At 41.1% G+C, this 24,730-nt stretch overlaps 1 protein-coding gene and 1 pseudogene across 7 annotated transcripts in view; one reads left to right on the forward strand and one right to left on the reverse strand.

Annotated features, from left to right (window-relative positions):
* The window catches only part of LOC110597123 (small ribosomal subunit protein uS5 pseudogene), a 180,323-nt pseudogene extending 176,549 nt beyond the window's left edge, over nt 1-3,774 (reverse strand).
* Nucleotides 3,775-4,138: 364 nt separating this feature from the next.
* Spin1 (spindlin 1) overlaps nt 4,139-24,730 on the forward strand; it is a 67,756-nt gene continuing 47,164 nt past the window's right edge. The window contains exons 1-2 of one of the 7 annotated variants that reach the window (XM_078030652.1): nt 4,142-4,262; nt 10,646-10,754. The gene's annotated coding sequence lies outside the window, so the exon portion shown is untranslated. Of the gene's footprint in view, nt 4,263-4,312; nt 4,333-4,986; nt 5,127-10,645; nt 10,755-24,730 lie in introns of those variants that run through there. The other 6 variants (XM_078030653.1, XM_005341227.5, XM_078030651.1 and 3 more) reach the window with 6 other exon arrangements.

Consider the following 24,730-nt stretch of genomic DNA (forward strand, 5'->3'; position numbering starts at 1 on the left):
GCCTAACCTCTTAAAGCTCCTCCCGTTTCTTACCATCACCATACTATCAGGAACAGTTAGGTATTGACTTGGTCTGAGATGCAGGTAGATTCAATCAAATCTATTTTATTAATGCTCATGGCACTTAACTGAGTGAGTCCTGGGGTGTATACTCTTATATCACTAACTTAAGTCTATCTAAGTTCTGCAGTTTATCTAAATTTTGCAGTTCACATTACATCATAGGCATATATATTGCTTATAGTCTTTTATCCAACACACACTATCAACAGTCAAAAATCCTATAATATTTCTGGTACTCATACCACATACTGAGGACCAAGCTTCTAACACATAAATCTTCATAGGACACACCATAGTACCCACCCATAGGTTAAGCCAGTGCAAAAAATGAATCAAGTGCTTTGGTATACACTAGACCCATACTGAATACTTTCTATTGTGTTGAAGGATTTCTTGAGGGAAGGGGATCCTTCCCTGCTAGTAGTGATGTAGGACAGATGAGCCTGGACACCTGAGGAATTAGTAGGAAGCAGGTTTATTAGATGCAGCCATCCAGAGTGAGGTTTGCACCTAAAGATTTCTATGGACCCCAAGTCTGGAAATTCTTGGAACTTTATACCCAGTCATGGGGGGGTACACATGACTTGGAGGTTTACATTTTTGCAGGAGTCTACATAAAAGTATATATGTATATATATATATATATATATATTTTTTTTTTTTTTGAGTTCACAAAAAGTGCTTTTAATCCCATTTTTCAGATTAGTCAGAGGTTTTACAAGTTTTACCTCAAAAGTAGAAAAAAAAAAAAAAGTCATATCTGTGGCCAGACTACAAGACAGAGCAAATTAGTCCTCACAAAAAATAGTAAGTCCTAACCACACTGAGTTTTATTTTGCAGAATTTTTTGCTGATATTCTGTTAATAAGAACAATTATGGTGAGGGTCTCTGGAGAAGCTTAATTAAGACTCCTTGGTGGAAGTGGGGTGCCACTAGAGAGGACTCCAGGAACCCCTAGTTAAAAGATAAAGGCCAAGACTGTCAGTTGATTTGCATTTAATCATTTTACTTTGGGAAGAAAAATATATGTAGTCCCTCTGACTCAGTCTCCAAAGTGCAGTGTGGTTATCTGTAAAGAGATCTATACATTGGAGTTTCTGGAAGTACTTGATTAGCAAGTTGAGGAGAGCAGGAGCTGCCTGGGGAGTTGAATCAATGTGGATCAGTATTGTACACATTCAAAAAACACTCGGATTCTGTTTATCCAACTCTTTATTCTGAAAAGTTTCTGTTCTCTAGAAAAACTGGAGATTACACAATGAACATTCACATATCCATTACCTAGATTCATCAATTTTAAATATTTTGCTACATTTGCTTTCTTTCCAAATGAAATACAATATTTCTGAGACATTTGAAAGCAAATTGTAGTCATCAGGATTCTGATTTAGAAGCACCTCTTAAAAACACAGATATTTTTATTAGTCATAACAAAACTGAATGATTTTGTAATATTCTTCAGTATATACAAAGTTCCCCAATTATCTTTCAAATCTCTTAGCTCCACCCCCCCAACCCAGAGCTAGATCAAAGTTCAACTAATGGATTAGTTGTGGTCTCCTTTTTCTGGATTAATTCCCTAGCTTTTTGTATTTTTTTTTTTCTGGTAATGAAGGCGGAATTTTGAGATGATCTGATTCCTTGCTTTCCTCTGGGTTGAAGACTAAAATTCATGGACAATCAGAAGGGAAGAGTAAATGGTATGGGATTTAGTTAAGCAAGAAGATATAGAACTCCCGCCATGTGGGAGGGGGCCTGATAGCAGAAAAACCATTTTGGTGTGTTTAGGAGTTTATACGTGGTTCTGGGCTGAGCATGGAGTGAAAGCAATGTAAAATAGGTATTGAGAAAGGCATCCACGCTATCTTTCACTTTCACTTCCAACCTTTCTTCCCTCTGGGTTCACACTCACCTTCTGTGCAAAAGGAATTGGCTGAAGGTGTTCCCACAGGTGAGTCTCAAGGTCCTTTATGTTTGAAATAGGCCTTGATGGTGCTCATGAATATGTCTAGCCTCCAGGTGTGTTTGAATGGGGCCCATTATCCTGACTGCCTGGTTATTTTACTCTTTGTACAAGGTTTTTTTGAGAAGCTCATTGTAATTGTTTTAGTGTTCCTCAGTTTGGATTTGTCTGTTGTTTACCACCCATTTTGATTAGATTTATTTAAAACACCCTTTGGCAGGTATATATGTGATATCAAAGCCCAGTGTGAAGCTGGAGATTATGGCCCATGTCTGTAATCCTAGGGACTTAGAAGGCTGAAGCAGAAGCAGGATAGGAAGTTGGAGGCCAACTTCAGCAAATTCAGTGAGACGGTATGTGAAAGTAAGAAAATACGGTTGGGAATTTAGCTTAGTGGCCAAGTGTTCCTGTGTTCCATTCATATTAAAAAAAAGAAAGAAAGAAAAAAAGAAAGGAGGGGAAGTAGCCCAGCTGTGAAGTACCCTTGGGTTCATTCCCCAGTGTGGAGAAAAACAAAACTAAACAACCCAATAGGGACATTCAGAGCTCTGGAGTGTGGCCCTTTCGGATGTCTCTGGCCCATGCAATCTTGAAGGCTCCCAATGTTACCATCACAACAGACGAAAGTTAAAGCAGTGTTTGGGAGTGAGGAAAGAAAATTGGACAATACATTTGAATCTGGAGATAGTTTTTGTTAGGGGTGGGGAAGCATCTGCTATTTGCATCTAGTGAAGAGAGACCAAGAATGCTGCCAAATGTCCTACAATGCATAGGACAATCCTCAAAAAGGAATTATCCAGCCCCGAATGTCGATGTACTGTGGTGGAAAACCCAGGGGTTTTGCCAACAACATCTATCCTTTTTGGTTCCTGTCATGCTCTGCTATGAAATATCAAATACACAAATGAAAGCTAATCATTTCTCAATACTCACCAACTGGTTATATCTCTGTATTGAAATTAGCCCTCCAGTTGGCCTGTGAACATCGTGTACCTGCCAAGTATGTCATCCGAGACCAGCACTTTAATTTATTTGAGCAGGCATATATCAATCTTTTTTTTGGAAAAAAAAAAAAAGGTGCCATCAAAATCCGAAAGAGCATTGCTAACTGACAATTGTGCTGCAGTTTACAGTGTACAAAGTGCTTTCCAATAACATGTCCTGTAATTTGAGCTGACAACAATTTGGGAGGCGGTTTATTATGATGCGGCTGGCTTGTCGCACTCGAGGAACCAAGTCGGTCACAGGCTTCTGGACACCAGGCTAGGGGAGGGAAGGAGGGAGAGCAGAACGCCAGACTGGATCCAGATGCAAGTCCTGCATTCCGCTTTGCAAGAATACAAACCCTCTGATGCTTCCTCCCTCCGCCCTCCTGCATCCACCTAAGAAAATGCTCAAAAGGCACCCCAACTGAAACTGAAGTCAAGTGGGTTCCTGTGCGATCCTGGGAATTCTCGGTTCCTAACCTTGCCAGAAGAGTTGGGCGAGTTCTGGAATGGGGGCTGGAAACGGGAGACGTCGGGCCTTGTAGAAGTCCCTCCCGTCCCTAGCCCACCTGGTCCAGGCGCGGTGAGTCGCCACGCCGCCGGGACGGCCTCTCCGCAGTGCGGTGGCGGAGAAAGGCTGTCTTCGGGGGAGTCACGGGAGGCCAATTCCTCCTTTTAAAGGGCTGCGATGCACAGCTTTGTTCAGCGCTCACCTGTCCGGCGCGCGGCCGCGACACTCGGCCCTTTCCAGCTGCATCCATCTTTGCTGCGCGCCGGCCTCGGAGCGACTGGCTGCTGACGTCCCAGGACCCAGCGGGCCGGTCCCTGAAAGCCCTCCTACTGCGAGAAAACCCCGGGCTTCTCCGACTGCCCGCTTTCCGGAAGAAGCTGCGCCCCGGCGGGCTCCCAGGGTCTGTTTGCTGACCGCCTCCGTAATCCCGCGCGCACCTGGTCGGCCAGCCGGCGCCCCACCTTCCAGGTGAGCTCCGTTAGGCCCCGCCCCTCGCTCGGGCCCGGCCCCACTCCGCGCCTGCGTAGTGCGGCCGACGGCGCGGGCGCCGGGGCGGCGCGGCCGTCGCAGTTCGGCGGCCGCAGTGCGCGTGCGCCGTGGCGGCCGGGGGGCGGGCGGCGGCCGCGGCGAGGAGCGGGGGCGGGGAGGCGCCGTCTGGCTCGGGCTGGGCCGGCGGGAGCGCGAGCAAGCCACGGCGGACCCGCGGGGCCTGCGGACGGCGGCCTCGGCGGCCGGCAGGTGAGGACTGCGGGACAGGCGTGGGCTGTGAGGGGAGCGGGCAGCCGACGCCGCAGTGGCCGGGACTCAGGTGAGCGCGGCCCGCGGGCCCGGGGCGCATTGTCCGCGGGCGGTGCCCCTCAGCGCCCCCTGCTGGCCGGGCGCGGCGGGCCCGGGCGCGGCGGGCTGGGCCTGGGGCGGGCGCGCGCTCCTTTGTTCGCGGCCCCCACCCGTCCCGGTCGCCCCCGCCAACATGGCGGCTGCCCCCAGCCCGGCCCGGCCCCCGGCCCCTTCGCGCGCGCTTTGTTCGGAGCTGGGCGGGGGGCGGGGGCGGCCGCCTGCGGCAGCGCGGGCGGGGGAGCGTTGCATAACCCCGGCTGGCTGGGGGAGGGGCGTGGCGAGACCCCCGAGGGCGGCGGGCTCCCGGCTCGCGGACCCGCCCCGGCCGCCCCTCGGGGCCGGGGGTCGCGGCGGGCCGCTGCGGCGCCTTCCGGGGGCGGCGTGCTCCGGAGACACCCCCGCCCGGTGCGTGTCGGCGGGGGGCGCGGTACCCCATCCTGCGTGACCTTGGGTGTGCGCGCAGGAATGCGCCCGGATGGCGGTGCGGGGCCGGGACTGCGCAGCGCGGGGTCGCGGTCCGCGGCGCCTCCTGCGCGGAGGGCGCCTTCTCTGCATCGCGGCTCGTGCGAGCAGTGGCCTCGGTCCGCGGCGTTTCCTGCGCATCTCGAAGTTTGTTTACGCAATTGTTTTTCTGTTGATTTGCTGCTTATAATATGTGCATCGGGTTCCGGTTCGGGGAGGGTTTCCCATCCCTGTTGGAGTGTTTCTGCCCGTGGTGAAGCAGCTCATTGGGCTATTCAGCGTGTTCACCCAACGCCAGACCAGGTAACGTGTCAGTGGCTTCCAGGATTCCACTGTGTAATGCGACTGGGGCTACGAGGGGAGCCACACCGACATGCGAAAGCCTCAGTAACTTTGTGGTGTTCGAATTTTCTGGAAGGCACTCGATGCAGTCTGAAAGGATTGATGGAGAGTACAGTAATTGCTTTCAGCATAGCTTTTGTTAGGCGGTGACTGTTAAACTTGGGGGTTTATACCTGTACGTCTTGTGCACTCGTGAGCACCCTTAGAGGTTGTGAAATTTTGGAAAGGTTAAGTGAGACGAGGAGGCTTGTGTCAGCTTTCCTCCCCCACTTGAGCTTTACTTAAAATTGTAACTAGTAATTTGCAGAACGTTCATTATCAGATTTGATAATTACATATCAAGGTTGCACAATATGTTTATGTCCAAATTGTGGGTAGTGGGTTTTAGTTTCTTATGAGAAAGTGACATTTAGTTTTAATCTTTTAAGTGGTAGTTACCACTAAAAATGATTTTGAAATGGATCATGCAAAAGGGTCAGTGGATACGTTCAATTTATCTCCTTATGCTAATTAAAAAAACTGTTTTCAATGATTCCCTCAGATATCAAAATCTGATGCTTAACTTTCTTACGTAAGTCTAATATTTACATATAGTTTAAACACATTGCAATTTTCCCATATATTTTAAGTAACCTCTAGATTACTTATAAAAATTAATACAGGGCAAATGCTATGTATATAGTTTCATTTAGGCAATAAGGACAAGAAGGGAAAGCATGTACAGGTTTAGTACAGACACTGTTTTTTTTCCCCTAGATATTTTCTGTTAGATTCCCTGAATCTCTGTTTGTGCAGATAATGGGAAAGCTGGACTGTCCTTTTTTTGATATACCTTAATTGCCAATTCAGAACAAAATAGCAGTATAAGATATTATTGATAATAATTTTGGAATCATTGTGGCTTAAGGTGGCATTCTTTGTGAAGCTAGTTCTCCCAGATGCGATAGGAAAAAGAAGGTTCCTTGAACAGTTTGGTTTGGGAGCAGTTTGGTTTGGTCTATACTTTTCTCTTGAGCATCACAATTCATTTTACCATATTGGAGGCTCTCAGAAATACTGCCACAGTGTTTTCCATAGTAGGCCCAGAACCCTTTGTTCCCAGTGGGACATCTGTGAATACCCATGAAATCCAGTAAAGGAATGTTCCCTGGAATAGCCATGGTGAAATTGGGGTCATGGTTATTATCGAAGAACTAATTCACGATAGTTTAAAGATCTTAATTGGCTTTGTGATTCTAGAATCTGGCAACAATTCATTCTGTAGAAGAGAGTGTTTTCCAATAAAATGAGCAGAAGAAGCTGGTTTTATTTTCCTGGGTCTGTTTCTCACTATGTGGCCCTGGCTGGTCTTGAACTCATAGTAATACTGGGACTACCGCCACACTGCACTGGGTTTATAGGCAGACTAGGGCTGCCCAAAGTAGAAAGAAGGGAGAGTGGATTGGTCTGGTTGCGGCAAAGTTACTTTCCTTATAAGGCCAGTACAGGGAGAAAACAACAGAGAAATAACTGATGGGTTACCAGTAGATTTCTTCAGGTTACATTTTTGTCAGGTTTAAAGCAAAGGGAAATTCATTGTCATTGGGTTTAAAACTAGCTGGTTTGGGAAATTTAGCTCAGGCGATTTCTATGAAAGTCAGATAATAACTTAGTTTCAGTTTGCTTAACCTTAATATGAATGGCTCCATTTTGAATGAGGCAGACGCCTACTCAAAAACCATGGCCTCTGGTAGTTTTTAATCCAACAGAGTCATTACGCTGTAGCTAGATAGTGGTTTCCCATCCCTTTCTTGTGAACTTGAGGCTTTAATGATGAGGTTTGGGCTTACCTCTCAATCTTGTGGATACTTTCTTAAATGTGGCAATGTGGCCCTTACATTGAAGGAATTTTTTTTTTCCCCAGGAATTCAACCCAAAGGTACTTTCCCACAGAGCTACATCCCCAGCTCCCCCCTTCCCCTTTAAGGGAGGATGGTCACTAGGTTGCTTAGGGTCTTGCTAAATAAATTGCTGAGGCTGGCTTTGAACTGGTGCTTCTTCTACCTCAGCCTCCTGAGCTGCTCCGGGATTACAGGTGTGCACCATCCATCAGTAGAGTTATGGTCTTCAGCTGGAGGAAGTTTAATTACAGTGTTTTTACTTTTTAGTAGCTAACCTGACTGCACACGCTGTTACAACTTACTTCCTAATTGTTAGCGTCTTTTTTTTTTTTTTTAAGTGACTTACTGGTCCATGATAGTACAGAACAGTGGGTTTCATGGTGGCATGTTTGAACATGCATGTAACATAATGTATGAAGAGTTCTACTCCTCACTAACTCCCTTTACCCTCGGGTCCTCCCTCCCTCTGATCTTTTTCCTCTACCCTAATAGTTTACCTTCTGCTTTCATGATGATGTGTTTTCTTCTCCTGTAGCTTCCACAAATCACAGAAAACATTGGATACTTGTCTTTGAGTCTGGCTTATTTCACTTAATGTGATGTTCTCTAGGTTAATCCGCATTGTTGTAAATGACAGGATTTTTTTTCTTTTTTTTGGTTGAATAGAAAGTCCCATTATATATTTGTACCACATTTTCTTTGTCCAGTCATTTGATGGACACCTAGGAAATTCTGATTTGTGTTGTGATGAACATGGATCACTATTGTCACTAAAGTATGCTGACCAAATGCATAAATACTGAGGAGTGGTACATTTGGTTCATATGGTAGCTCTGTTTTTATTTGAGGAACCTCTGCACTGATTTCCACAGTGGCTGTACTAATTTACATTAAGAACCCCTCCCCCCACTCATTTATAGTTATTTGTATTCCTGATGGTTGCATTCTGGCTGGAGTTACATGGAATCTCAGGGTAGGTCTGGTGTTGTGTCTCCTGACCCCTGGAGTACGTTACCACTTAACGTGGTGCTGAGAATTAAACCCAGTGTCTCATACTGAACTACAAGCCCAGCCCTCCTCAGTCCTTTTTAAATTTTGAAACAGGGCCTTCCTAAATTGCGGAAGCTGGTCTTGCCTTTGTGGTCCTCCTGTTTTAGCTTCCCCAGTTGCTGGGATTACAGGCTTGCACCACCTACTGGCTCAGTGTAGCTTTGATTTGCATTTCCCTGATTTAACTAAAGGTTTTGAATATTTTTTCAAGTAAGTGTTGGTCATTTGTATTGTTGAGGTGTCTGTTTAGTTCATTTGCCCATTTATTGAATAGGTTATTAGTTTTTTGGTGTTGAGTTTTTTATATTCTGGATATTAATCCTCTGAAGAGTAGCTGACAAAGACTTTCTCTTATTCTATAGGCTCTCTTTAAGCTGTTAGTTGTTTAGTGTCTTTTTAAAAGTGTTATAAATACATGGAAAGAATACTATTTTTGGAGTAGTTGTGGATTATTTAGAAGTTAAAAATAATGCCTGCAAGCTTTTCTTTTGGTATAACTGTTAGGGACCTCAATTTGCTGAGGAGTATATAAATACTTGTTTTATTAGATATTTAATTAAATGTGTTTCTTTCTCTTTTCCTGACTGAGAAATTGGAGGAAGAGATTTTTGCTCAGTTATCTGGTAGAGTTTGGAAGATGTGGTATCATGAAGAGAACATAGAGGCTCTGGAGTTGGTGACCAAGTCAGGACCCTCTGGGTTGGAATCAGCCCCACTGTTTATTGGCTCAGAGCCACACAGCTGATTCATCACATGACCTTTTTAAAATTCAGTTTCTTAGCTGCAAACTGAGATGAAACCTGTCCTATAGGACTGTGATGAGAATTAAATGAAAGGGATTCATTAGAGTTCTCAGTATAGTTCCTGAAATATAATAACTGGCTCTAGTAAACCATTGATTTCCTTCCCCTTTCCAATTTTGAGGGCTGGGTTTGTGGCCTAGTGGTAGAGTGCTTACCTAGCATGTGTGAGGCCCTGAGTTCAATTCCCCAGCCCCCCCAAAATAAAATTGACCCAACTTTGAGGTACTTATTAGTATTTTTTTTATTTTAAAAGTTTTAAAAGTTTGCTTTTCAATTTTTAAGTTAAATCTTGGTGTCTCTTTTTTACAGGTTCTGTATGACTTAGACATAAACAAACATGCAGAAGGGATGGTGGAGCAGAGGCCTGCATGAGAAAGGAGTCGAAAGACTATCCAGGATTTGAGTCTCTAAGATAGTTTTTGGCCCCTGTCTCTGCCAATTATCTTTTTTTTTTTTTTTTGGTCTGGGGGAGGTACTGGGGATTGAACTCAGGTGCACTTGACCACTGAGCCACATCCCCAGCCCTAATTTGTATTTTATTTAGAGACAGTGTCTCACCGAGTTGCTTAGTGCCTCATCTTTGCTAAAGCTGGCTTTGAACTTGCAATTCTCCTGCCTCAGCCTTTTGAGCTGCTGGGATTATAAGCGATTACAGATGTGCACCACCACACCTGGCCCCTGCCAGTTATCTTTTACTCTTTCTGTGTGTTATCACTCTTGTGGAATGAGACTTGCCTCATCAGATGTAACTAACCTTAACTGCAGTGAAATATACAGTGGGTGTTGATGGTGATGATGTTACAATTGTTAACACCACTTGGAGTTTCACATGGTTGGTTGTTTAAGGGATGAATTTGGGGTCACATTTTAAATTCCACATTCACATGAATTCGGTTGGAGTTTATTTTTTCGTCTGGAGGAGACCCATTGAAGGCTCCTAGGCCAGGATTGGACCTCTGTTTCAGAGCACTGTGGAAGGTGGGTGGGACAGCTGCCAGTGAGGACCTCTAATCTGTAGGGGAGTCTGTTAGAGAAGCAGATGAAGCCATTTGAGGTAAAGGGGGGAGTTGGTTTAGTGTTAGATTAAACGTGTGATCCAGTAAACATGGATAGTATCCGAATGTTAGAGTAAATGAAGAGACTAGTAAGGAATTTCGAAAAATTCTGTGTATGTTTTTAGACTATAATAGTTCTTTTTAAAAAGGCAGAACTTTAAAAATAATATAGATTATATTTGTTTATAGTTAAATTGTTCTGGTTTCCCATAGTTATACCCTTATGATTTATGTTTAATAGGTTTAATGTTTGGGCCTGTGTGCAAATGATGTTACTAATCATACATATCTGAATTACTGTTAGTAACTGCATTTGGGTCTTGATACAGGTGATGAGAAGAAAGAATGCTTTTTCCTGCTTACAAGATTCTTTTGGCCGGAAGGTTTGATTTTTTTTTTTTTTTTTTTTTTTTTTTTGTGTGGTGCTGGGAATTGAACCCAGGTGTGCTTTATTTGCCACTGAGCTACATCCCCAGTCCTTTTTATTTTTTGAGATAGAATCGTGCTAAGGTGTTGAGACTGGATTCAGACTTGTCATTCTCTTGCTTCACCCTCTAGTGTAGCTGGGATTACAGGCGTGTGCCACCATGGCTGGCATTGAATTGCTTTTTTTTCTTTTGATGATCATTGTAGATACATGGCTTTTTAGGTAGCCAGTATATTTTAATTAAATAGTCATTCTTTTTCCTCAGCTTGTCAAGACTACAGTGTGTCCAGGTCCTTTCAAGCTACTTCCTGTTTCTTTGACATGATACATGAGTCTTTGAAGTTTTTCTTGCTTTCTGATTCAAGATGTCTGAGGTAAACATTGTTCTTTTCCTGTCAAATTTATATATTATCTGTTTCATTAGAGGGTGTAATTTAGATACCAGAGGGCGGGCTCTGGACTTGGGAAGTATTCATTTTGATTTTAGTACAGATTTACTGTCGTAGGGTTTTTAACTTTAAGTCTTTTTGCTCCAACACTGAAAATTTGCATTTTTGTAATGTCAATATAATTTCATTATTCTTTGTGGACGTTGAAGTTTGAAAATAATACTAATGACCACTGAAGCAACTGTAGGTGTAAGTTTGGTTGCAGTTTTTTTTGTTGTTGTTTTAATTTTTAATTTTTGTAGTGTTGGAGATTGAACCGAGGACCTAGAGCATGCTAGGCAAGCACTCTACCACTAAGTATGTATCCCCCGCTCTTTTTATTTTGAATCACAGTCTCTCAAAGTTGCCCAGGCTGGCCTCTGCTTCACACCTGAGATCCTCTTACCTCAGCCTCTTGAAGTAGCTGGGATTATAGGCATGTGCCTGGCTAGTTACAGGTTTTTTTGTTCTAAAAGATAACACATCATATTAGGATGTACAATTGTATTCTGAATTATAGCTATTTGAAAATATTTTAGGTTGTTTGATCAGTTTGATAATTAATTTGGTTTATTTGCCTGAAGTCCTTAACTTTTAACAATTGCTTTAATTTTGTATTGTATTTTTTCACTATGTAAAATATTCACATGGACATTTGTGTGTTTGGAAATCAGAACTGTTCAAAGAAGTTCATTCTGTCCCTTCATCAGACGCCTCCTGCCTCAGTTACATTAGTTTCTGCTCCACCAGGATTTCAGTTTTCCAAATAAAAGCAAGACATATTTTTATTTCCCTTCCTTATGCCATAGATAACACATAGTGTAATTTTTAATACAGTTGGCCCTGTGTATCCATGAGTCGTGCATTTAGTGATTCAACCTTCAGAAAAAATTGCATCTGGACTCAGCAAGTACAGATTTTTTCTTGTCATTCCCTGAACAACTCACTGTAACAGATATTTACATATCATTTACATTGTATTACGTATTGTAAGTGAGGTGATTTAAATTATAGGGGACCATTTGCTCAGGTTATATGCAAGTAAAACTCATATAAGGGAACTGAACTTCTGAGGATTTTGGAATCTGCGAGGGTGAGTGTTGGAACCAATTCCCTGTGTGTGGAGGAATGACTGTATTCTGGAGATCTTTTTTTTTTTTTTTTTTTGTACCTGAATTTGAACCTCAGGGGCATGCACATTCCCAACCCTATTTTGTATTTTATTTATAGACAGGGTCTCACTGAGTTGTTTGGGGCCTTGATTTTTGCTGAGGCTGACTTTAAACTTGCCATCCTCCTGCCTTGGTCTCCCTAGTATTTATAGGCCTGCCATCATGCCTAGCTCTGGATATCATTGTTTAGAAGTTCTGCTGCCACCTTTTGTGCTTACAACCCATTTACTAATGATGAACATTTGGGTTGTCTATGTTTTGTTGCTGTTATAAATAGTTGTTGCAATGAATTAACCTTGTGCATATGTTATTTTTTGTGATGCTGGAGATTGAACCCAAGGCCTTTGTGTATGCTAGGCAGGCATTCTATGTCAGAACTGTGTCCCCTGCCTGCATGTGTTGTTTTGTGTTTGTGCTGGTATAACTAGCTTTACGATAATGAAGTTGTTGAGTAAAAGGTAAATACATGTGTAATTTTGTTACTGTCAAAAAATTACATTTTAAGAAAGTCAATCTGATCATGTGTCAATGGTTTTATTTAAAACTCTCAATGGCTTCTCATTGTTTTGAGGACAGAAATTTATAATGTGGCCTCAGTGGTATAAGAGGTAGTCCTCTTATATCTGGAGGGTATGTTCTAAGATCGCCAGTGGATTCCTGAAACTGCACATAGTCCATATTATAGTATGTAATGTGGTGTATAATATATTTTTTCCTACTGTACAAACCTGTGATAACTCTTAATAAATTAGAGTGCATAATCATTCCTTATTGGGGTAAATGGCTTAGTGTCACTCATTTCAGGGAATCTGTTGACTAAAGTCTTTGTGTAGGCTCAATGCTTTTTTTAAGTCTAGAACTTTCACTAGAGGATGCGGTTTATGTCTTCTGCATATCTGAATTGCCTCCATTACTGTTTTTTTTTTTTCATTTTGTATCTATTATTAAGTAAGAGTTATTTGAACACAAGCACTGGAACAGTGCATCTCGATAAGTGCATCCAGTTGGCTAATAAGTGAATAACGGGCAGTAATATACAACATGGATATGTTACACAAAGGAATAATCATGTCTTGGGCAAGACAGCAGGATGGCACAAGATTTCATCACACTCAGAACAGTATGTAGTTTAAAACTTATGGATTGTTTATTTCTGGAATTTTCCACTTAGTATTTTCAAACCATGGTTTCCTGTGGGTAGCCAAATCTGTGGGAAGTATAATCATGGATAAAGGGGGACTACTGTGTGTAACTCCCTTTGGTTGCATCCCCATCCTGTCCAGCATTTCCTTTGCATTCTTTGTTCCAGCTGTATGAGGCCTTTAGTCTTCTTTGCCCACCATTTTTTTCTTCTCCAGGCATCTTGGCAGTTGTTCTTTTTCTCTGCCTGGAATGCTGTTCTTTGCTTTGAATAATTATTCCTAGGAAGTCTTTCTTAAGAGTTTGGCTCAAACATCACTTTTTCATGGAATTTCTTTTTGTGTGAATAGAAGTAGAGAGAAGAGTCTCCATTTAGTCTATCACCTGCTACAACAACTATCAGTTTCCTGAAATTCTTTTTTTTCCCCTTTGCCTTCCTTGAAGTTGAAGTCCTCCTGGTGCTTTTCAAAATTAGTACTGCATTGGTTTATGAAATAAATTAATTTTAGTGTCTCAAAATGTTCAAATCCATAAAAGCAGAGAGTTGGTTTTGCCTATAATTACTTTTCTAGTACATAGTTAAGTGTCTGGATTGCAAGTGCTCAAACTACCCTTTGCAGTAGCTAGGATTAAATAGGAGTTTGAGGCTGTGTAAGTTAAAAGTCTGGTCTACTATATAGTTATCTATCATATAGTGGTTATTATTTTTTTTTTAGAGAATTTTTAATATTTATTTTTTAGTTTTCGGTGGACGTTACAACATCTTTGATTGTATGTGGTGCTGAGGATTGAACCCGGGCTGCATGCATGCCAGGCGAGCGCGCTACCTCTTGAGCCACATCCCCAGCCCCCATATAGTGGTTATTAAGTAAACATTGTAATTTTTGGGGGTGCTGGGGATCAAATCCGGGTCCTTGCACACTCCTAGACAAGTGCTCTACTACTGGATTACACCCCCAGCTTTGTTTTCCCTGCCCCTGCCCCCAGAATCACAGGATTCAGTCAGAAAGTAGAACCACTAGGATGAATAAAGAAAAAACGTGTGTGTGTGTGTGTGTGTGTGTGTGTGTGTGTGTATTATTTGAGGGATTTGTATAGTGAATTAAGTTTACCCAATGTAGTAACTCTGGGAGTAGTTTCCATGAGGCTGTTGTAGTCATGCTTGATTTAAAGTTAGAACAGACATTTGGGAAAGAAGGATCAATGTGAAGTGAAGAGAAAGAACAAGTTCGAAGCCACAATAATGGTGCAGGGAAAGCAATGCCAGTTTCTCTTGTTACGGACTTAGTTGTATGAGCGGCCTGGAAGAGGAGGGAGGGCCCTTGGCAGGTAGCTGAACATACATATTCAGGCCAGGCATGATGGTACACAACCTGTGATCCCAGCTAACTTGACAGGTAGAGGCAGGGCGATTACAAGGCCCAACCAGGGCAATTTAGTGAGACCCTCTCTGAGAATATTTAAAAAAGGACTGGTGATATAACTCATAGTTAGATAACCCCTGGTTTCAGTCCCTAGTATCTCAAAAACTAACCAACCCCCTACCTCTTTTGTCCAGGAGGTAGAGATGCTCAGAGCACCCCAGGGGAGAGGCTAGTTAATTCAGCACAACCGTGTGCAGAGCCATGGGATGGCTTCTCCTTCTGTGCTCTCTGCCCAAGACTGTGGTCAGAAACATAAGGGAAAGGAAATTCGGGGGAATGTAGTTCAGCTTAGTCAAATTAAAACATCATAAAGCACAAGGATGAGCTCAGGGTTGTAAATTCTCAGCTCAATTTGCACATAGGAACCTGGAAGTTTCAGTGACATACCTAAAAGTTGGTGCAAATGAAATCCTAATTTATGGGTGAAGGTATTGATTTTTAAGGAATTGAATCCCTTTTTTTTTTTTTTTTTTTTTTTTTTTTAAAGAGAGAGAATCACTTTATTTATTTTTTAGTTCTCGGCAGACACAACATCTTTGTTGGTATGTGGTGCTAAGGATCGAACCCGGGCCGCACGCATGCCAGGCGAGCACACTACTGCTTGAGCCACATCTCCAGCCCCAAGGAATTGAATCCTGAAAGTTGTTTTGGTAGTGAAATGGTCAAAATCCAATTAAGCTGGAGACCTTGAGAGCTGTTGTACTACCTTTGCTAGTAGGAATAGCGTTTTCAGTCCCCTCCTGGAAGAACTTCATCTCCCTGTGCCTGAACTGCCTGCATTGGCTTCTTTTCCTGAGAATGTGAGCAACCACTATCTTTGTTCTAGACCTGTAGTGAGGTAACACTCCAAATCGTTGAATAGTTTTGACACTATATAGATAGGAACCTGGGACAGTATTTGTGGGACTAGATCTTAATTGTGGAACATAAAGCTGGATCAGTGTATTGGTAAGTTGACAGTAGTGTTTCTGGATTCAGTGTGTTAACTTGAAGGATAGAAAAGGGCCTGAGTAACTTTGTTGATTGGCTGTAAACAGCCAAAATGTGACTCGTACTAAATGAAGTTGATCTGCCAGAACTACCTTGGTATACTGTAGAAGGAAGGGATCCAAAAAATTAGAGATATTTGCATGGGAGGATTTATTTGGAGCTCATGTCTTAGATTGTTTCTGTAAGAGATAAATTTGAGAGGAGAGCACCAGTGTCCGTGAGCTCTGTGGTCACTCTGAAAGTCTGAAATGACTGTAGGAACTATTGCCATTGAACTGGGATCCTTAAATGCAGTGGGGATAACTGGACCTGTGGTGACAGGAGCCCAGCGGCCCCACCTCAAAGATGAGGACAGAGGAGCCAAAGCAGTAATCAAACAATCTGGAGTATGGTATTGGCTGGTTCATCATAGCATTCCTAGAATTGAAATAAAGGGATAGTACACTGAAGTCCTACTTGATTTAAGTTAGGAAAAAAACCCAAAAAAACTAATCTAGTTAACAGAATTTTTACTGAAGTCGTCAAAGCAGAGGTTTTGGAGTTAAATTTGCAGACTTAATTTATAAACTGACAATGAAGGGGGGGCGAAGCCAGACCCCTCAAAGAACTTTTTTTTTTTTTTTTAAACCTTCTTTACTAGAGTGTTTGAAGGTGGGTTGGGGAAAATACAACCTGTTAATGGGGTTAGTTCATCATTTGTGTATTCTCTATTCCTATTTTTGCCCATTTCTTATCCATAGGGGGTTAAATATTTTTCATTAATACTACTGCGATTGATAACAGTATAGTATAAATGTATCAGAATTTTCTCTGGTTCAAGATAACATTGCTAATTGAATTGGTAATAGTGTACCCTGTAATAATTCCTAACTTCTGACTGTATTTCTTTTTTTTTTTTTTTTTTTTTGTTACTGGGGATTGGGGTATTGGTGAACCACCTCTCCAGCCCTATTTTGTATTTTCTTTAGAGATAGGTGCCTCGCTTTTGCTGAGGCTGGCTTTGAACATGCGATCCTTCTGTCTCAGCCTCCCGAGCTGCTGGAATTACAGGCATGTTCCACTGTACATTTCTTTGTAAAAACTAAAGATGCATGTAATTTTGCATAGTGTTACTGAACTCAAGTTTGGAAGCACATCTCACGAAAAACCAATGTCTGAAAGATAAGCTTTGGTGAGAAAGGCATTATTCAGTGGCTAAACAATGGAGAATTGTTGGTACTCCAGTAATCCCAGAGATTTAAGAGACTGAGGCTGGAGGATCGCAAGTTCCAGGCCAGCCTTGGCAACTTACTAAGGCTCTAAGCGACTTATTGAGACCCTGTCTCAAAATGAGAAAGGCTAGGGATGTGGCTCCGAGGTAAAGCATCCCTTGGTTCAATCCCCCTCCCCCAGGAGAAGTGGGAGCTTTGCTTACAGATCAACTTCTTAACAATTCCAGCAGGTTGAAGAGTTATGGATATAGGCTAGGAATAATGAGTGGACTGGTGCCACCTCTTTTTACTCCTTTCATGGTTTTCGTGTTTCCAGTCATGGTGACTGGCAGGTGCCTTTAGCCTTGAAAGAAAGGCAAGTTTAGGTTAGTGTTACAACTACCAAGGTGCTGCAAGAAATCAAACACTTGATTGGAAGTGGGTGGGCAAAGCAGACTACTTCTGCCAGAAGGGTGTGCTACAGAACCTGGCTAGCAAGGGCTTGGGTGGGTGGGCAGTCCTCCTTCCTGCTCTTATTCCTAATGCAGCACACACCCTTGCTCTGATTGGAGGAATTCCGGGTTCCAATCTACTTGATTGGCTAATTTTAAAATTGGGGTGGGCAAAGGGATCGGCTATAATTGGACCTTTTATCCCAGTTAAGGCTAAATATTATATTCTGAAAATGGGCCACCAAACTTTCTATTTCTCAGTCAGGTTAACCGTATATTATAGTTTTGGATAAAATACTTTTCATATGATCAGCATGTCTACACGAAGAGCTGACCCAAAGGTTAAAATGGAACAGAGTGTTCTCATCTTTTCCAGTCTCCCACAGAATGCTTGTCAGGCCTGGGTGAGGAGTCAAGTGTTTTCAGCGGAGGCTGCTTTATGGTCCCTGGAAAATAACCTGGGCGGCCATTACCACAGTAGCCCACAAGTCAAAGAGCTGTTACCTACAAAAAAGCTAGTGGGAGACTAATAACAATTGCCCAACTGTGTGATCTCCAGAATTAGTGAGTTTTAAGTAAACTAAGAACACATAAAAAAGAGGTTTATTTTAGCCTTTTCCCAGAAACAATATTATGTGCTTCACTTATCAGAGGCCAAATTTTTGCCTTTCTCAAATCCAGTGAATAGGCCAAGTCCGAAAAGCTTTGGGATGAGGCTTTGGGAGTTAGGGGAAGAAGAGATATAATCACAAACATAAAGTACAACAAATAATGCAGGAGTAAAATCCAGTGATGTTGGATGAGATCATAGGCAACATGAAAGTCATTGTTTAATGACAATGTCATATTTCAGTTGGTTAGCACAAGTGAAGGATTGTTAAAGGATAAAGGAAATTTTGAACAGTTGTAGAGTGAGGGAAAGAGTGGAAAGGAGAGACTTAATAACATTCTGTTTGGGGGCCTAAAACAGTGCTATCTCTTCATGTCATCTTTATTTACCAGAGAAATGACCTTCTTCTGCTTAACTAGATTGATAACTGTGGGTGGTAAGAAAGTTTACTGTTAAGTAGTCTGGATAGGAAAAGAGGGCTTGCAAGTTGAGAGGCTTTCCCATTTGTGCTTATGTCCCTGCCCTGTGTGCGCCTGCGCTTCTCACAGGTGCAGGTCTCTGTGCTGATGCTGTGCTCACGTTTCCTCCTTCTCTAAGTGTTTATTGACCCAGTATTGCCTTCATTTTGGATCTGCCTATTTTTTCTTCCTGAAAACTTTTGAAGTATAGCTGGGGATGATATTAATTGATAATTACTATACAAAATATTTGATTAACTGTTTGCAAACAAACAAACAAACAAAACCAGAATATAGACTCCAAATTAACCAAGACATTAGATTCTAGTGTCTTTGGTGTGCACTGTGCTCACACTCCTCCCCTTCTGTTTGAATGCTGGTAGCATTATTAAAGAAGTACCATTTTCTTATACCCATTCTTTTTTTTTTTTTTAATATAATTATTTATTTTTTCTTAGTTCTCGGCGGACACAACATCTTCGTTTTTTGTATGTGGTGCTGAGGACCGAACCCAGGCCGCAAGCATGCCAGGCGAGCGCGATACCGCTTGAGCCACATCCCCAGCCCCTTGTTATACCCATTCTTTAGATTGAGTTTTTAAATACTTTGTTCCATTTTGACTGTTTTTGAAGATTTAATTTTTATGAGATTGTTTTCATTCTAACAGTGATTCATAAGTGCAGCTAATGTTTAATTAAAAGCATTTTGTGTAGAGGTATAATTCAGTATTTGTAGTGGTTTCTTGAACTTTCTGAAAAATTTTAGAAAGAAGTTAAACAGTGTTTAAACACCTTTAAAGTACACATTAATTGACTGTCTTTGTTAAATAAGGTCTGTTGAATGATCTTTTTTATATAGACTTCATCTCTGACTTAAAGCTGTCGGTCATTTTTTTTTTTTTTTTGGTATTATCCTGGTGTTTAACTTTGTGAGATTTTCCTTTTAAATAGATTCAGCAAAAGATAAAAGTAATTCTGTGTACTTTTATTCATGATTACTCTTCTTCACCATCTTTAAAATATTAGTCCATAAAGTAAGTTTTGCCTGAATTACATAGTCTTTAAATAGATGACATATTGTTTGTGGGACTATAATTTAGTCCTTTTTGGAGGATGGTTCCCTAAACTTAAACAGGATTAAAAATCCACATACACTGTTGACCCAGTTCCACTGCTTGAAATTTATTATATATAAATCTGCATAGGTATACAAATAAGTATGAGGTTTTTCATCACAGTAGTGTTTGTGATAATGAAAAATTAGAAATAGTTGTTCAATAATGGAATTAAGGGAGAATAAATGATGGTATTCATATACCAGAATGTTCTGCCACTTTTGAAATTAAAGAGGTTGAGAGCTAGATGTGATGGCAGGTGACTCAGCTACAGGAGGCTTAGGAAGGAGACCACAAATTCAAGGCCAGACTGGGCAACATAGCCAGAAGTATTTTCCAAGGAAAAAGATTGGTAGGAAATTTATTTTATGAGAAACTTAACATTTGATAAGAGAAGCAGGTGATAAAACTATGTGCTCTTGGTGTTAGATTCATAGCAATCTTTACAATTATAGAGGAAGCAAAGGGGACAGGAGGTATTTATTGTGTGCTCAGTTCTAAATAACTTAAACTTTGAGTTAATAGCAAATTTCCCTTTGGTTTGAGCACTGTTGACTTCTGTAGTTTTTTTCTCCTTGTCAACTTTAAAAAATTTTTATCATTATGTTTAAGTACAGAAGTAGTTATAAAATTCTTTTTAAATATTTTTTTTTAGTTGTAGATAGCCACAATATCTTTATTTATTTACTTACTTATATGTGGTGCTGAGGAATGAACCCAATGCCTCACACATTCGAGGCAGGTGCTGTACCACTGAGTTACAGCCCCAGCCCTGAATTCTGGTTTTTGACGGACACTGACTGTAACTACCACGCATTTCATCATGAGTGTCCATCATGGGTTCCCTGTGATGGTAGTTTGTTTCATTATGTATGACTGCATAGTAGTTGTTTTCCTGTTGACAGGTATTGGATTAGTTCTGGTTTCCCCAGGAACAAGAGGATAGCAAGTTGAGGTTAGATCGACTAGAGCCCTGAGACCCACACAGATGTGATGGTTGTGGAGGAGGAAGGGGCAAGGGAAAGAGGGAATCTCAGGAAAGGTCTTAGGGCTGTAGTGCATTTCCTAGGCAGTTTGAGGCAGGCAGTCTTTCAGCCATTTGCCATGTAGAGGAGTCCTTTGTTCTGTAGCAGTAGGCCTACTTCAGTCACTGGCTGAAAGAACCTGTGGGAAGTATGAGGCCAGAGGGAAAGCCGTGATGGATTCAGAGCAGAGCCTCCCAAGTCATTTGGTTAAGCTCCCCGTGGTAGGTGATCTGAGACTCATTTGTATGATGTCATAGGCTAACGTGAGTGGTATTGACGTAAACATTCTTATTTTTTTGCCTGGTTTTCTGTTGAGTAAATTAAGGAATGGAATCACTGGGTCATATATTATGCCTGTGACAGGTACTAATTGATGAAATAAACTTTTCCAGAGTGGTTATACCAATTTTTCTTCCCATTGCAGTGAATATTCTGTGGCTCCATATCCTCATTGAGAATGTGGTATTGTTAATGTATCCAATTTTAGACATTCCACCTGTTATGTACAGGTATCTTACTGTGGTTCTTCTAAGTTAGGTGTGGCTATGTGATTTGCCTTGGTCAATGAATGTGAGCGGAAGAGACTTTGTCACACAAACTGTAAGAACAGTGGTGAGATTTGTCATGTTCCCTTCTTCCTGCCAGAGTGATCCTGTTTACAGGTGACCCAACTGTGTGTGGGGGGGATGGAGAAAAGGAGGAGGTGGGGGAGGACAAGGGAAGGAAGCTGGGCAGGGTGTGTGTATGTGTGTCTGTGTGTCTGTCTGTCTGTCTTAATCAACTAAGATTTCTGAAGTTGTTTATAGTCCTTTCCCTCTCTCTCGTGCTGGGGATGGAACCCAGAGCATGGCGGGGGGCTAGGCAAGCCCTTCTAAGGTACACCCCATCCCTTTTTCTTAAGTAGACTTAGAGAAGTTTTAAGTTCATAGCAAAATTGAGCATGACATGCAGGCTTTCTCATATATCTCCTGACCCCACACATACATAACCTCTGTCATTAACACTCCCTTCAGATTGGTGTATTTGTTACAGTTGACAAACCTGCCCTGAAACATCCTTATCACCCACAGAATAGTTTGCATTCCTTGGCTTCTGACAATTACAAAATGACCTGTACCCCCACTACTATAGTATCATAGTGGTCTTCTCTGAGTTCTATCAATCCCATTATAGTAAAAAAGCATAACACTTAAGCTTATGAAGCTTTTTGAAGCTTTATGGCCCAGCACATGTGCAGTTTTTGTGGTGCTAGGGATTGGACCCAGAGCATATGCTAGGCAAGCACTGTATCACTGTTAAGGTTTGATTCTGGAATGTCTTCAAAGGGTCGTGTTGAAGGCTTGGCCCCCAATGCAGCAGTGTATATAAGTGAGGATTTCGGGTAGTGATTGGACTATAAGGCCTCTTGTCTCATCAGTGGCTTTACTCTATTGAGGGATTTGTATTTGAATGAACTGTTGGGATGTGGTAGAAACTGCAGGAGGTAGGACCTGCTTGGAGGAGGTGGGTCATTGGGGCTTGCCCTGGAAAGGATATAATTTGTCCTTGAGCCCTACCTGCTCTGCTTTCAGCGCCCTTTCTGCTATGATGTTCTACTTTATTATAGTCCCATAACAGTGGAACCCACAAATCATGGACTGGAACTCTGAAACTGTGAGCCACAATAGATTTTTCCTTCTTCAAGTTTTTTTTTTTTTCCTCAGATATTTGTAACAGAGACAAAATATTGACTAAAACAACCAGTTTGTAGCTTTTGAAGTGTTATATGTGGTTGGGAAGAATGTATTTCTGTTTGTTGGGTATAGTGCTTTGTCAATTCAAGTTGATTAATCTTGTTAAATTATTGTAGCCTTAAATTTTTTTTTTCATGGTTTGGCCTACTGGTTCTATTGATTACTGAGATAGATGTGTTAATACAGGTTGAGTATCTTACCTAAAATGCTTGGAACCAGAAATGTTTTGGGTTGCCCTCCCTCCACCCTGATAGTGGAGATTTGCATATATATATCTCCCCCATGTTCAAACATGAAATTACCCATAACCACATAGACTGAAGGTGATTTTATGCAATATTTATAATAATTTTTGCTTGAAACAGTTTTATGGTGTGGAATTCTCCACCGTGGCATCATGTCAGCACTCAAAATGGGTCAAATTTTTTATCTTTTTTTTGGTACTGGGATTGAACTCGGGCACTCAACCACTAAGCCACATCCCCAGCCCTATTTTGTATTTTTTTATTTAGAGACAGGGTTTCACTGAGTTGCTTAGTGCCTCAACGTTGCTGAGGCTGGCTCTGAACTGGAAATTCTCCTGTTTCAGCCTCCTGACCCACTTTGATCACAGGCCTGCGCCACTACACCAGGCTTGAGTGAAGTGTTTTTTATTTTGTATTTTCTGTTTAGAGAAGTGCAAACTGTACTTTGTTTTTGTGTTTCCTTTTCCTTAGTTCTGATAATTTTTACTTTATGTATTTTTAGGATATGTTATTGGTTGCACGCATATTTAGAGTTGTTTATCTTAAATGTTCTTTAAGACAAAAACATTAGAGGTAAATTTATCAACTTGATATTAATGTTGCAATTATAATTTTCTTAATATTTGCAGAGTATCTTCTTTATTTTTTATTGTCAGTCTATATACTTAGGTTGTTGGTGATTCTCTTGTTAGGACCATATAGTAGGATATTAAAAGCCTTGTCAGTTGTTATTATGATTGGAACATTTGATCTATTTGACTTAGTTGGGTTTAAATATGTTAATGAGTTCATTTTCCTTATTCCTCTCTCACACACTTTTTCCTGTTGATGTCGCCACCTTTTGCGGTTTTTTTTTTTTTTTTTTTTTTTTTGTGGTGCTGGGGATTGAACCCATTGCCTTGTGCATGCGAGGTAAGCACTCTACCAACTGAGCTGTATCCCCAGCCTGGGATTCTTATTGTTTATTTACTTGTTTTTTTTTCCCTCTGAACTTGGAAGTTAGTTAAAATGTCTATTTGACTTATCAGAATCTAATATTATTTGGCACTTTCTGTCTCTTCCTGTACACTTAAACTCCATTTATTTTATTTTTACTTTAATGTTATATTTTTGCTGTTTTAAATCTATTTTATTTTAAAACATTAATTAATTGTCAGTCAATAGGTACAGTCAATACCTATTTAGATTTACCCACAAAATTTACCCATTTCATTGATCTTCATTCCTGGTTGTAACTTGGTCCTCCATCTTGGAACATTTTTCTTCTGTCTCAAGAACTATCATAACATCCTTTATATTTTTTACCTGTTCTGTTGAGTTCTTATAGTGAATCAATCCTGAATGTGTATAAATATAAAAAATTCTAAAAATATTAGAAGTTATCTTCCTTTTTGAAAGATGCTTGTGTGTGTGTGTGTGTGTGTGTGTGTGTGTGTGTGTGTAGTATTGGATTGAACCCAGAAGCTTTTAACCCTGAGCCACATTCCCAGCACCCCATCCCATCTTCAAGACAGGGCCTCACTAAATTGCTGAGGCTGGCTTTGAACTTGTGAGCTTCCTGCTTCAGCCTCCAGAGCTGCTGGGATTACAGATGTGCGCCACTGTGCCTGGCTGTTTTTCCTGTTTTTGATTTTCCATGGTTTTACTATCATTTTTCTAGGAGTTTGTGCAGTTTTTTAAAAATCCTGCTTGGAATGGGTCCACAGAGAACTGCTCTTTCATAATTTTGAAGGTGTTCTTTTAAAAGTTTCTGCTATCTCCCTTCTCCACCCCTATTCTGAGAACCCATTTAAACCCTGTTAAACATTTTTCAATCTCTTACCCATTCTTGCTTCAATCTGGATATTTTTTGTCTGCTGTCTATTTAGTCATTACTATTCTTTCTTTTTTTAAGTCATTAATTTTTATCATATTAACCTGCTGTTAGTCTTGTCCATTAAATTTTTTGTATTTTTTTCCACTTCTGGAATATCTGGTTTTTAATTTTTTTAACCAAAGTTTTCAGTTGTATATCTCTTTGAACATAGTAATTATAGCTGTTTCCTTTTTCATTTAATAATTATGTTTATTGGGGCTGGGGTGAAGTTCAGTGGTAGAGCATGTGTGAGGCCCTGGGATTGATCCTCAGCAATATAAAAAGCAAGTAAGCAAGCAAACAATAACAAAAAAAACCCGTACCATTCTCCTAGTATGATTTTGAAACTCAATCCTGTCAGTTCTGTGGCTTTTTTCTAGTTTTTATTTGTTGTTTCTGCTGGGTTTTATTCATTTTGTTTATGTGCACATCTAGTAGAGTACATTTTAAATATTATTTGAATATTTTTGGGTCTAGAATCATATTCCCTGGGAAGATTCATGCTTGCTTCTGG

This window comes from Ictidomys tridecemlineatus, chromosome 13, assembly GCF_052094955.1.
Source record: "Ictidomys tridecemlineatus isolate mIctTri1 chromosome 13, mIctTri1.hap1, whole genome shotgun sequence".
NCBI lineage: Eukaryota > Metazoa > Chordata > Mammalia > Rodentia > Sciuridae > Ictidomys > Ictidomys tridecemlineatus.